General features: G+C 42.4%; 1 long non-coding RNA gene across 1 annotated transcript; it reads left to right on the forward strand.

Moving 5' to 3' along the window:
• Window positions 1–1,630: 1,630 nt before the first annotated feature.
• On the forward strand, window positions 1,631–2,863 carry LOC128774901 (uncharacterized). The gene is made up of 2 exons (XR_008419406.1): window positions 1,631–1,881; window positions 2,724–2,863. It is a non-coding gene; the product is annotated as an uncharacterized LOC128774901 (long non-coding RNA).
• The last annotated feature ends 7,566 nt before the right edge of the window (window positions 2,864–10,429 follow it).

Raw genomic sequence — 10,429 nt, forward strand, 5'->3', positions numbered from 1 at the left:
GACTCATGACCTTTCCACCTGTGCGTGCTGGTGGCAGGCGGCCTTCGTGCCCCACCTAGGTCACACGCTGGCCATGGCCAAGCCACCCAGCACGACCCTGTGCCCTGGCCAGAGGAGACCCAGGCCTCGCTGCCAGCCTCGGGGCTCACACAGGTTCTGGTAGAGTGACCCAATCATGCCTCCGTCACACTGATGCACCCCCTTTGATGTTAGCGGGGATCAATTACATGTTCTTCCCTCTTGAAAGTCTGTGCAAGATCAACCCAAGAAGGCTTGGTAAATCCCCACCTTATGAAAGATGTGGGTTTAGACACTTGGATCAAGTGGAGATTATCATGGCCATGGAGGATGAATTTGGGTTTGAAATTCCTGATGGGGAAGTGGAGAAGCTAATATGTCCACAAGAAAATGTAGATTACATTGCAGATAAGAAGGATGCACATGAATAAACTATCAGTCCCCTTTCCTTCACTGAGAGAAGACTCAAGATCCTGGCGAGTGCCTGGGAGTGAGAACGTGCTTTTGGCATTATTGCTGACCTTGACGGTGTAATTCTGTGTAGACTTGGATTTAAATTGTCTGAGTGTTTTTGCCCTTAGAATATAAATCTATAAAACTGAAGGAAAAAGATAAGGTTGGAGCCTCTGTCATCAAATGAGGGCATAAGAAAATGACGTGGACAACCTGAACAAAAGTAGAATGAAGAAAATTCCGGAAGAGAGGCAAAAATACTACTACTACTACTACTAATGTAAAAAGAACACAAATTATAAATATTAATGCTGCTGAATATTAATGCTGTGCCCTGGGTGCTATTCATGTATTTTTTTTCACAAAGACACAGTGTCTTATGCACTATTATTATTATTCTTTCCTGTAACTGAGGAAACTGAGGTCACAGAAGCAAAGCAATAGCACAGGGCCGGAAATCAAAGAAACCTGAAGCTAGAATTCGAATTCATGTTTCTGTGATTCTAAAGCACAAGGTTTACTTACAGGAAGGAGCTACCATGATAAGCCGTGTTTGGGTAACTCAGTATGTGTAGTTGTATATACTGGACTTGGGTCAGGTTGGTTTCAGATGTATATTCCAAATTTTAAAAAGTATGGCACCATGAAGTTGGGTATGAAGATCTTTACAAGCAATTCCAAGACTCTGCAAGGAAGACAGCCCACACATGACTTTTTCCTTCATAAGACATGTTACAATCCATCTGTAATAATAGTATTCTATTTGTTTGTTTCTCATTGTTTTCCTGTTTCCCCTGATGTGGGAAACAAAGGCAGAAGAAAAAATTAAATTGCCTTACAACTTAGAGCCCACTGACAAGTCCTTGATACCGGCAGAGTGACCTTCCTCTAGGAACGCAGTTGCCTCGGTGATGATGATGACACTTTGCTAAGGGCAAAAGGCAACCTTACTTTAACATTATCCTAACCCCTGGGATCCTGTAAATCTACTTTAACATATAAAAGCTCCTTTGGAAATTCCTTTATCTCTTCCCCCTAAGATATATGCTGGCAATCATACTCCAAGCTTATGGCCTCCCGAAATACATCTGAAGTGTCTCATTGGTGAGGGAGCGTGGGGCAAAGCACGGGCTAACTGCACCACCACCTCCGAGGTGGGGTTTGTGTGATAGTCCTCGGACACTCCTGGCTACCCAAGAACAAAGGAAAGGGGTTTAAGTGCTTGCCAGGGTGATGTGGGAAACAAAGGCAAATGAAAAATGAAATTCCCTTACTGCCTACAGCCCATTGAGAAGTTCTTGAAACAGGAAGAGTGACCTCTCTCTGGGAGCTCAGCAGCCTTGATGGTGACACTTTGCTAGGGGCAAAAGGGAATCTTGGCTTAACATTATCCTGACCCCCCATGATCCTGTAAGTCTACTTTAACGTATAAAAATTCCTTTGGAAACTTCCTGATCTCAACTCCCCCAAGATATATCCTGGCAATTATACTCAAAGCTTATGGCCCCCTGATATACATCTGAAGGGTCTCATGACTGAGGTTTTACTAAACAGTGATAAATGGCTTGTTTTCCTAACAATACCTAGCCCCTCAAGGTCCTGAAATCTTGCTTCCAAAATACCTTAGAGACTTACTCTTTCCCTAACTCCCTCCCATCCTGAAGGTATATAATCAGTTACTGTCATAACCCCAGTGCAGCTCTTTCTGCCCCCGGGTCCTGTCCTCGTGCTTTAATAAAATCATCTTTTTTCACTAAAGATGTCTTCAAGAATTTTCTTGGCTGTTGGCCCCGGACCACCCCAAAACCCCACCATCATGACTGAGTTTTTACTAAACAGTAATAAATGACTTTTCTAACAGCAGCTAACCCTTCAAGGTCCTGGAAACCTTGCTTCCAAAATACCTTAGAGACTTGCTCTATCCTGAACCTGCTCCCAACCTGAAGGTAAATAATCTGTCACCCATAACAACCCCAGTGCAGCTCTTTCTCCCCACCGGTCCTGTCCCCATGCTTTAATGAAATCACCTTTCTTCACCAAAGATGCCTCAGGAGTTCTTTCTTGGCCGTCGGCTCTGAACCCCAACATTTTCACATCATCCCCTGCTGCCTTGTAGCTGTCGTAAAGGCAAAAACCATGTCTGTTCACCATTTTATCTGCAGAGCCTAGCACAGCGCCTAAAACGCAGTAGGGGCTCAATTAATATTTGTTGAATGAATGAATTAATTAAACTTCATTTCATTTCTTTCCAGGGCCTGCCTTTACTGCCATGTACCACTCCAGACAGCATGCAGAGACAGCGGAGAGTATAATAAACATCAGAGGTATTTTGCAATTCATGGCTGACCCATGCTGACCCTTTATTTAATTAAATCTTTCACTTGTGAATGAATCATTTCTTCCATTAATTAAAATAGGATACACATATGTCTCTGTAAAGTATGTGTCAAAAGAAAGCATTCCACCTAAAATATACAGGAGTCGCTGACCACCGCGGCGAATCATCCATCATAATCTGCTAAAAAGATCGGCTCTGGAATTAGAACTAGCACAATCATCTCTTATGCCCTCAAAAATATTAGTTGCAGCTTTGCAACCAATCTGTCAGCTCCCGTGTTATAACATGTAAGGAGTAACGCATAGTATGAAGCTCGAAGAGAAGTGTTTATTTTAGAGGGCAGAGCATGTGGCCCCAGCCCTCTAGGAATGCCATCATCTCTAATAATTGCTTGGAGCCGTGCTCTCTGGAGACGTGGATCTTGATTGTTAGAGCTGGAAGGCAGCTGGGATTGCACTGTTACAAAACTCAACATTTGCTCCTTCGGTTCCTCCGGAAGCCACAATGATAGCTGCGAGAAAACTGACGGTGCTTTTCAAGTGGCAAAAGCAAGTTTGTGTTTCCATTCACCCCGCGGTCTCCCGCTGGAAGAAATGGGATGCAAAAATCTATTTGCAATCTTTAGCCCCAGGAAACAGGGAGCATATCCGGCTATTGTTAAAGATATTTTGCCTCAGAGTAAACTCCGTGCTGCCCAAACCCCGAAGGAAGGCCTCGAAAGCCTCGATTAAGTACCTAAACATGTTTGAAAATCACCACTGGGGATTCTCCAGGCCAGATGAAAAGAAAGGAGGGATAAAGCAGGAACGCAGCTTTAAAGTGACTCTGGTCCTCTAAAACAAGTTTTCAATATTTTGTGAGATTTCAAATGCAACAGTTTTTGAAAGAGGAAGAAATAGTAAAGCCTATTCTCTTCGCGAAGTGTCAGTTTCTGCAGGAGCAGAAATGATAAACACTCTCCCTGCATAGTTAAGAGGTTGTTTCGGGGGCCAAGTGATTGCTAAACCAGTCGTGGTCATTGAATGTGTTTTATTACCATGCTTTTATGTTGAATATTAACTGTGCTTTTATTTTTCCTTCAAATGAATCCTGGAGACGGGCACAAAAATGTTGTAGGAATGGTAAGGACCTTTGTGATCACTGGGGCTATTTCTTATGGTGGGAAGTCCCCTTAAGGGGAAGTGACTTGTCCAGGGTCACAGGGCAGGTGAATGGCAGAGCCAGGACCCCAAAGTATGTCTCCCATCTCAGTCCTGGGCTCTCTCCCCTGCGTCTGTGCTAAGGGCCAAGTCACAGGTGATATATTCCCTAGCATGCTGCTGGGTACATTGGCAGTGCCTTGAAATGCATTGATTCCAATAGAGTAAGAGGTTCAGGATTACTTGACAAATCTCTGAAGCACTCAGAAAGTATCAATAGCTTTTCTTAGACTTCAAGTCCAAGTTATTTGGATGATTTCAGAGGTTAGTCTTAGTCACAGTTATCTTTAAACTCTTTGGTACCTTCTCCTGTTTTCAACATTTCTCTGATACTCATTAGCTTATCTCCAGGATCAAGATACAGAAAACTGAAAAGAAGAGGGATGGAAGAGATTTAACATTGAGTAGAAATGGGGAATTAATTGTTTCTGTGGTATAGAGTAGTGATTAAGAGCATAGACTCTGGACTCAAGTTGCCGAGGGTTCAAGTGCTACCTTTGACATTGTGAAGATGTATAGTCCAAGATCACTGATCTTGGGTTTTTTAAATTGCTGAGTCTCAGTTTTCTCCTCTGCAAAATGGGAATTACAGTACCTATTTTATAGGATTGTTGCAAGGATAAATTAAAAAATCTGAGGTTAGACAGCTCTTCCTGTCCAGGGGGTCCTGTCCCCATGCTTTAATAAAATCACCTTTTTGCACCAAGATAAATAAATAAATAATAAAAAAACTAAAAATCTGAGGTTACTCTTGGAAGTCCCATTTATATGTGTAATTTAATGACATGTATACATATTCAAACAGTAATATTAGGACATGAGCAATGAAAAAATTAGACTTTTGAATTTGCTTTATATGGATTGAAACCATAATGAAAGATCATTTTTGAGAGAAGAGCTTCCTTGTGCCGTGTGATGATGCTATTTCCTCTCCCTCTGCCCCATCGCATGCCACCTCAGTTCAGATGCCCTGTGTTTCTTGTCTACATGGCTGCAACAGGCTCTGTTCTCATGCCTCTTTCTCTTTTTTCCATTTCCAATCTAGTTCTCCTGGAGTAACTTCTTTAAAGCACATACGTGGCCATACCATGCTCTGTCTTCAAAGCCTTCAACAAGTCCCACGGCTTATAGGATAAAGCAATACAATCTGGTCCCAACCCCTTGTGACAACTCATTTTTACCAGCACCAACCCCACACTCTGCGTTCTTCTTAAACAGGACTACTCACAATTCCTTTAACCCCCCACGTACTCACACATCTCTGTGCCTTTGCTCATGATGCATTCTTGGCCTGAAATCTTCCTTCCCCACTTCACCACCTACTAAATTCCTGGTTATCCATCCAAACCCCACTACAATTTCACCTCTTCAATTAAGCCTTTCCTTATTCCACTCCGCTTCTGGCAAAATTAATTACTCCTTGCTTTGTGTTTGATGCTACTTTGTTCTTATCTCCCAAATAGCGTTTACTGTATTAAATTATATTGTGTTGTGTTTTTTTTCCCGTCCCCAGCTAAACCTGGATTTAGCAAGCATTCAAAACCATTCCTTCTTTCCATGCCTACAACTCTTTTCCCTGCTAAGATCAATGCTGCTTACAATTGTGTTCATCCAGGGCTCCAGGCGTCCCCTCTATATCTGTGAGAGTTGACACCAATATGAAATATATTTGCCAGTCTGCAGCGAAACTATGACTGCCATGAGTGCAGCGCCATTGTCTTACTTATCTTCTACCTCTAGTCCCTGGTGCAATACCCAGTACTTAATACCTGTCTGTTAAGTACATGAAGGTGAAGTACGACAGCATTGAACTATTAAACGTGAACTCTAAGGAACAATTCTGGGCGCCCAAAGTGTAGAGTGAGACCTAGTCTGTTAATACGTGACGCCACACTTTCATATCCTGGACACTGGGATATGGAAATGTAAGTTCTTTATTGTGAAAGGAGCTCAGATATGGGAGATTGTTGCAGAGTAATTCAAAACTGTTTTATATATGCATATACACACAGATCGTCTTGCTTCATAGAAAATACACCTCCCATACACAAGAAACTCTAATACCATATGGAACTTATTGGCCACGTGGTAAGATGTTTATCTCCTTCATCCTTCTTCACCAAATATTTCTAAATAAGTCTTTGTATCCAGTTTTATAGAAAAAATATATCAAGTTTTATAAGTTACTAGAAAAGTAAGATTCATTTTATAGAAATTAAAATTATTATTATTGTTAATAACACCAAGCATTTACTTGCTGCATACCAGGCACAGTCTTAACTGTTTAATTCGTACTGTTTCATTTTGTCTAACATTGCTATGGGGTTGGTACCATGATTCTTTCTATTTTGCAGGTGAGGAAACTGAGTCTCAGAGAGGTTAAGCAAATTGCATTAACATTTCACATAAAGTAAATAAGAGAAGTGAGATTCAAAACAAGATGTGCTAAATTTGAGAAACTGCACCCTTAACCATCATGTTATATCTCATGAGAGCACACATTTCATCCTGTATTGGCCAGCCTTTTCACAATAATGCTGTGTAACAACCACCTCAAAACTCAAGGGTTTAAGAATAGCAAGCATTTATCTCATGATCAAAGGTCTGTAGATCAACCATGATTCAGCTGAATTAGATGGAGCTTAGCTGGAAGGCTCTGTGGGTCCAATTTACATTTGCTCCACATTTCTTATTTTGGAGTCAAGGCTAAAGGGACAGTCATGGGGCACCTGGGTGGTTCAGTCAGTTGAGCATCTGACTTCGGCTCAGGTCATGATTTTGCGGTTGTGAGTTCGAGCCCCACATTGGGCTCTATGCGGATAGCTCGGAGCCTGGAGCCTGCTTCGGATTCTGTGTCTCCTCTCTCTGCCCCTTCCCCACTCATGGTCTGTCTCTCTCTGTCTCTCAAAAATGAATAAACGTTAAAAAAATTTTTTTTTTAAAATGGGACAGTCGTTACTCAGGGCATCTGTGGCAGGTCACCAGGGCAAAAGACCAAAGCTAAACTGAGAAAGCACATCAAAGGTAAGTGTCATGTCCACAAACATTTCTTCTGCCAAAGCAAATTGTATGGCCAAACCCAGCACTAATGGAGAAGGAAGGTGAAGGCCCATGACAGGGTGAGGATTGGAGTAGATATTTATTGAATAATAATACAATGAATCACCCAGTTATTTTATTTATTTTTATTAAAAATTTTTTTTTAACATTTTATTTATTTTTGAGACAGGGAGAGACAGAGCATGAACAGGGGAGGGTCAGAGAGAGGGAGACACAGAATCTGAAACGGGCTCCAGGCTCTGAGCTGTCAGCACAGAGCCCGACGCGGGGCTCAAACTCACGGACCGAGAGATCAAGACCTGAGCGGAAGTCGCCCGCTTAACTGACAGAGCCACCCAGGCGCCCCTTATTTATTTTTAAAACCAAGTCTAGGGTATGTAATCCTTCACATTTGGGCAGGTATGATTTCCTTTTTGTCCTCGTGCAAAGGTACAACATTGCAAAGCTGCCGCTGAAGACTTTAGACCTTCTCGCCCTGATGCAATTCTGTGTTGAGTCGTAACATGCTGGCTACCGGCCTCTTTAGAAGGGCACCACTGCTGGCAGTGCACAAATCCACATGATTGTTCACCTGATTCTTTGCCACGTTCAGAAAGGTGTTTCTATTTTTTTTTTTAAACTTGCAATAAAACTTTGACTTTTCTCAAGAGCAGTGTATTTTCAGAAACCCAGAAATTCTCACGAACAGCATTTACAAAGAATCATAGAATAAGGTCAGAGAGTTTTAGAGCAGCCTTAGAGGGCACTTAGTTCAACCTCCTCATTTTACAGATGAGAAAACAAATAGTTTTGGTTTCAAACGTCCAATTATTGCATAGAGTGGGCTACATTTTTTTTTTTCTCATGTAAGAAAAGCAATGAGAAAAAAACTAGGGTACTTGTCTTACTACAACTGAGTTCTGTAGTGGGGACCTCCATTCAGCTTATTCTATGAGAACCCTCGTATGACCTACTAACTTTATCACTATAATCAACTTCCCTGATTGCCTGTGAAAAACAAAAATTAAGTCTTTCCTTTTCTGTTTATAATCTTCATAGTCTCTGCTTTTAGAGCCAGCAGAACAAGCCAAGGGACACCTGGCCACCAGCTTCAGTGTCCTGAGGACATCTAGGCCTGTTTTCTGCAAGACAGAGAGGCAGAGAGCCACCAAGCCTAGTTTTCTAGAAAGGGAATTATGAGTATCTTTTCAGGCCAAACACATTTGATATTTAGCTAATATTCTCCCTGATTAAAACAGTAGATTTAGAATCGTGAGTATACTGGGGTGGGGGTGGGAGGAGACATTAGAAAAATCTAAAGTGAAAAGTATAATTGATTAAATAAATATCTTTTTTTTTTTAGAGAGAGAGTGAGAGACTGCAAGTCGGGGAGGGCAGAGAGAGAGAGAGACTCTCAAGCAGCCCCTATGCCCAGCACAGAGCCCAGAGCTCAACGTGGGGCTGGATCCCATGACCATGAGATCATGACCTGAGAGAAAATCAAGAGTCAGAGGCTCAACCAACTGAGCCACACAGGGGGCCCTAAATAAATATCTTTGAATACCTTCTAAGAGCCTAGCCTGCTGTTAGGTTCCAGGGTTTTGATGTGAACAAGACAGAAAAAGATCCTATGCTCCTAATGCTTCCATTCTAGCCTGGACATGTAACTAAAGCGTTAACAAAGCAAAAGAGCAGGATGTCAGGAGGGTACGTAAGGTAGAATTTAACCTAATGTCTATGGGGGAGGGGCTGAGAGGTGGTCAGAGAAGGTCTCTCTGGGAATAGGATGTTTTCCCCTTAGGGCTTTTGGGGTTCTGAGATAGAGAGCTTTCCAGGCAGAGGCAAGAACATGTGCAAAGACCTGAGGGAACTGACAAATAGTCAAGGAAGCCAAAGTTTAGCCAGAGAGAGGAGACTAATATGAGACTGGGCAGGTTGTCAGGGTCCAGACTGTGGGAGTCATATAAGACAAGAGTAGAGTGTGGGACTTTATTGCAAAAGTAAAGAGAAGGCATTGAAGCCTTTGAAGTAGGGGAATGACACAATAATAGGATTTGCATTTTTAAAAGGAACACTTTGGTGGTATTTTCAAGAATAAATTAGAGGGGATGGGGAGAGAGAACTGGGGAATCTAAGAAAATTACACAAAGAACAAAATAAGAATCTAAAGCTAGTGAATCCAAATATCCAGCCCATGTTGGCTGTAGATTGTGTGCAGCGTGGGTGGTTGGGATGACTGTGTACTTGAATTGTGCACGTGCACGTGGTCACAGAGCCTCTCTTCTCCCTAAACTCACCCACAGCTTCCAGATAGCCCAGCAATAGGATCGCTCCTTAGGGATTTCAAACTATCTCCAGAACATGCTGGTTAGAGGACAAGAACAGCTTTAGAGTTAAAGCTGGCAAATGGGACACCTCTATTTAGCTTCCTTTCTCCTGGTAACCTAATGACACAAAAACGGAGAGAATAGAAAAGGCACAAAAAACAAAACCTGTGGACTGAAATGCTGTGAAGCTGGCAGCTGTCCTAGCAGACTGGTTCAGCAGAGCCACATGCTAAGCCTGCAATGGGGAGGCTCCAGAAGTGACTTGGTTGACAGTTTGGATCCCAGAACAAGTGCAGGAATTAGTGACATTTGGTATGTCTGGAAGTGAGTACGAAGGTGGGGGAGACACAAGAGGGTTAGTGGGGAGGGTTTGGGATCAGGTAGGTGTCCCCTGAAGCCCCCACCTCCTATGCCATGAAATCACTTGACTCCTTCTTCACTGCAATAAATGACAGGAAAGATTTACTTTCAAGAGACAGAAAGCAGGGGATTTCTGAGTGGAGATGCTAGGCCGAATTGAGGTATGAGAGGATGCTGTACTGAAAGCAGAGAGACTCAAGGAATATTGATGATCTGACTGAATTATTTGGGCTCCAGCCTTCTTCCCACATTCAGCTCCTGGAACATAGCAGCCAGGCATATACTCTCCAAGTAGGGACTGCAGAGTCTTCTCTGGAGCTCTGGTCCAAGAGGAAAGGCCTAAATTGAAGATTCCCTAGGCAACAGTCTGGTCATGTGACCTTCAGTACCAGTTTGGAGAAGGTCAGAGGGCTCTGGAAGAGACTTCAAGAAGGTGAAATCAGTAATTACTAATGTGTTTGAATGTATTGAGAGGATTTTACACAACTGGGGCAGAATTGGGGTTTGATAAGTGATAATAAGTACATTAAAAACCAGCCAAGTGAAAACACAAGTCAATTATTTACTCCAGGTGGGAGAAGCTTTGTACAGGAAAGAAAAAGTACTCTTGGTATCCCCCACAACTTAGTTATCTATAGCATTTACATAGTCATGGTGATGGGAACATCGGCTAAATCTCACTGAGTCACAACACC

This window comes from Panthera pardus, unplaced genomic scaffold (genome assembly GCF_024362965.1).
Source record: "Panthera pardus isolate Hobbes unplaced genomic scaffold, ASM2436296v1 HiC_scaffold_11, whole genome shotgun sequence".
NCBI lineage: Eukaryota > Metazoa > Chordata > Mammalia > Carnivora > Felidae > Panthera > Panthera pardus.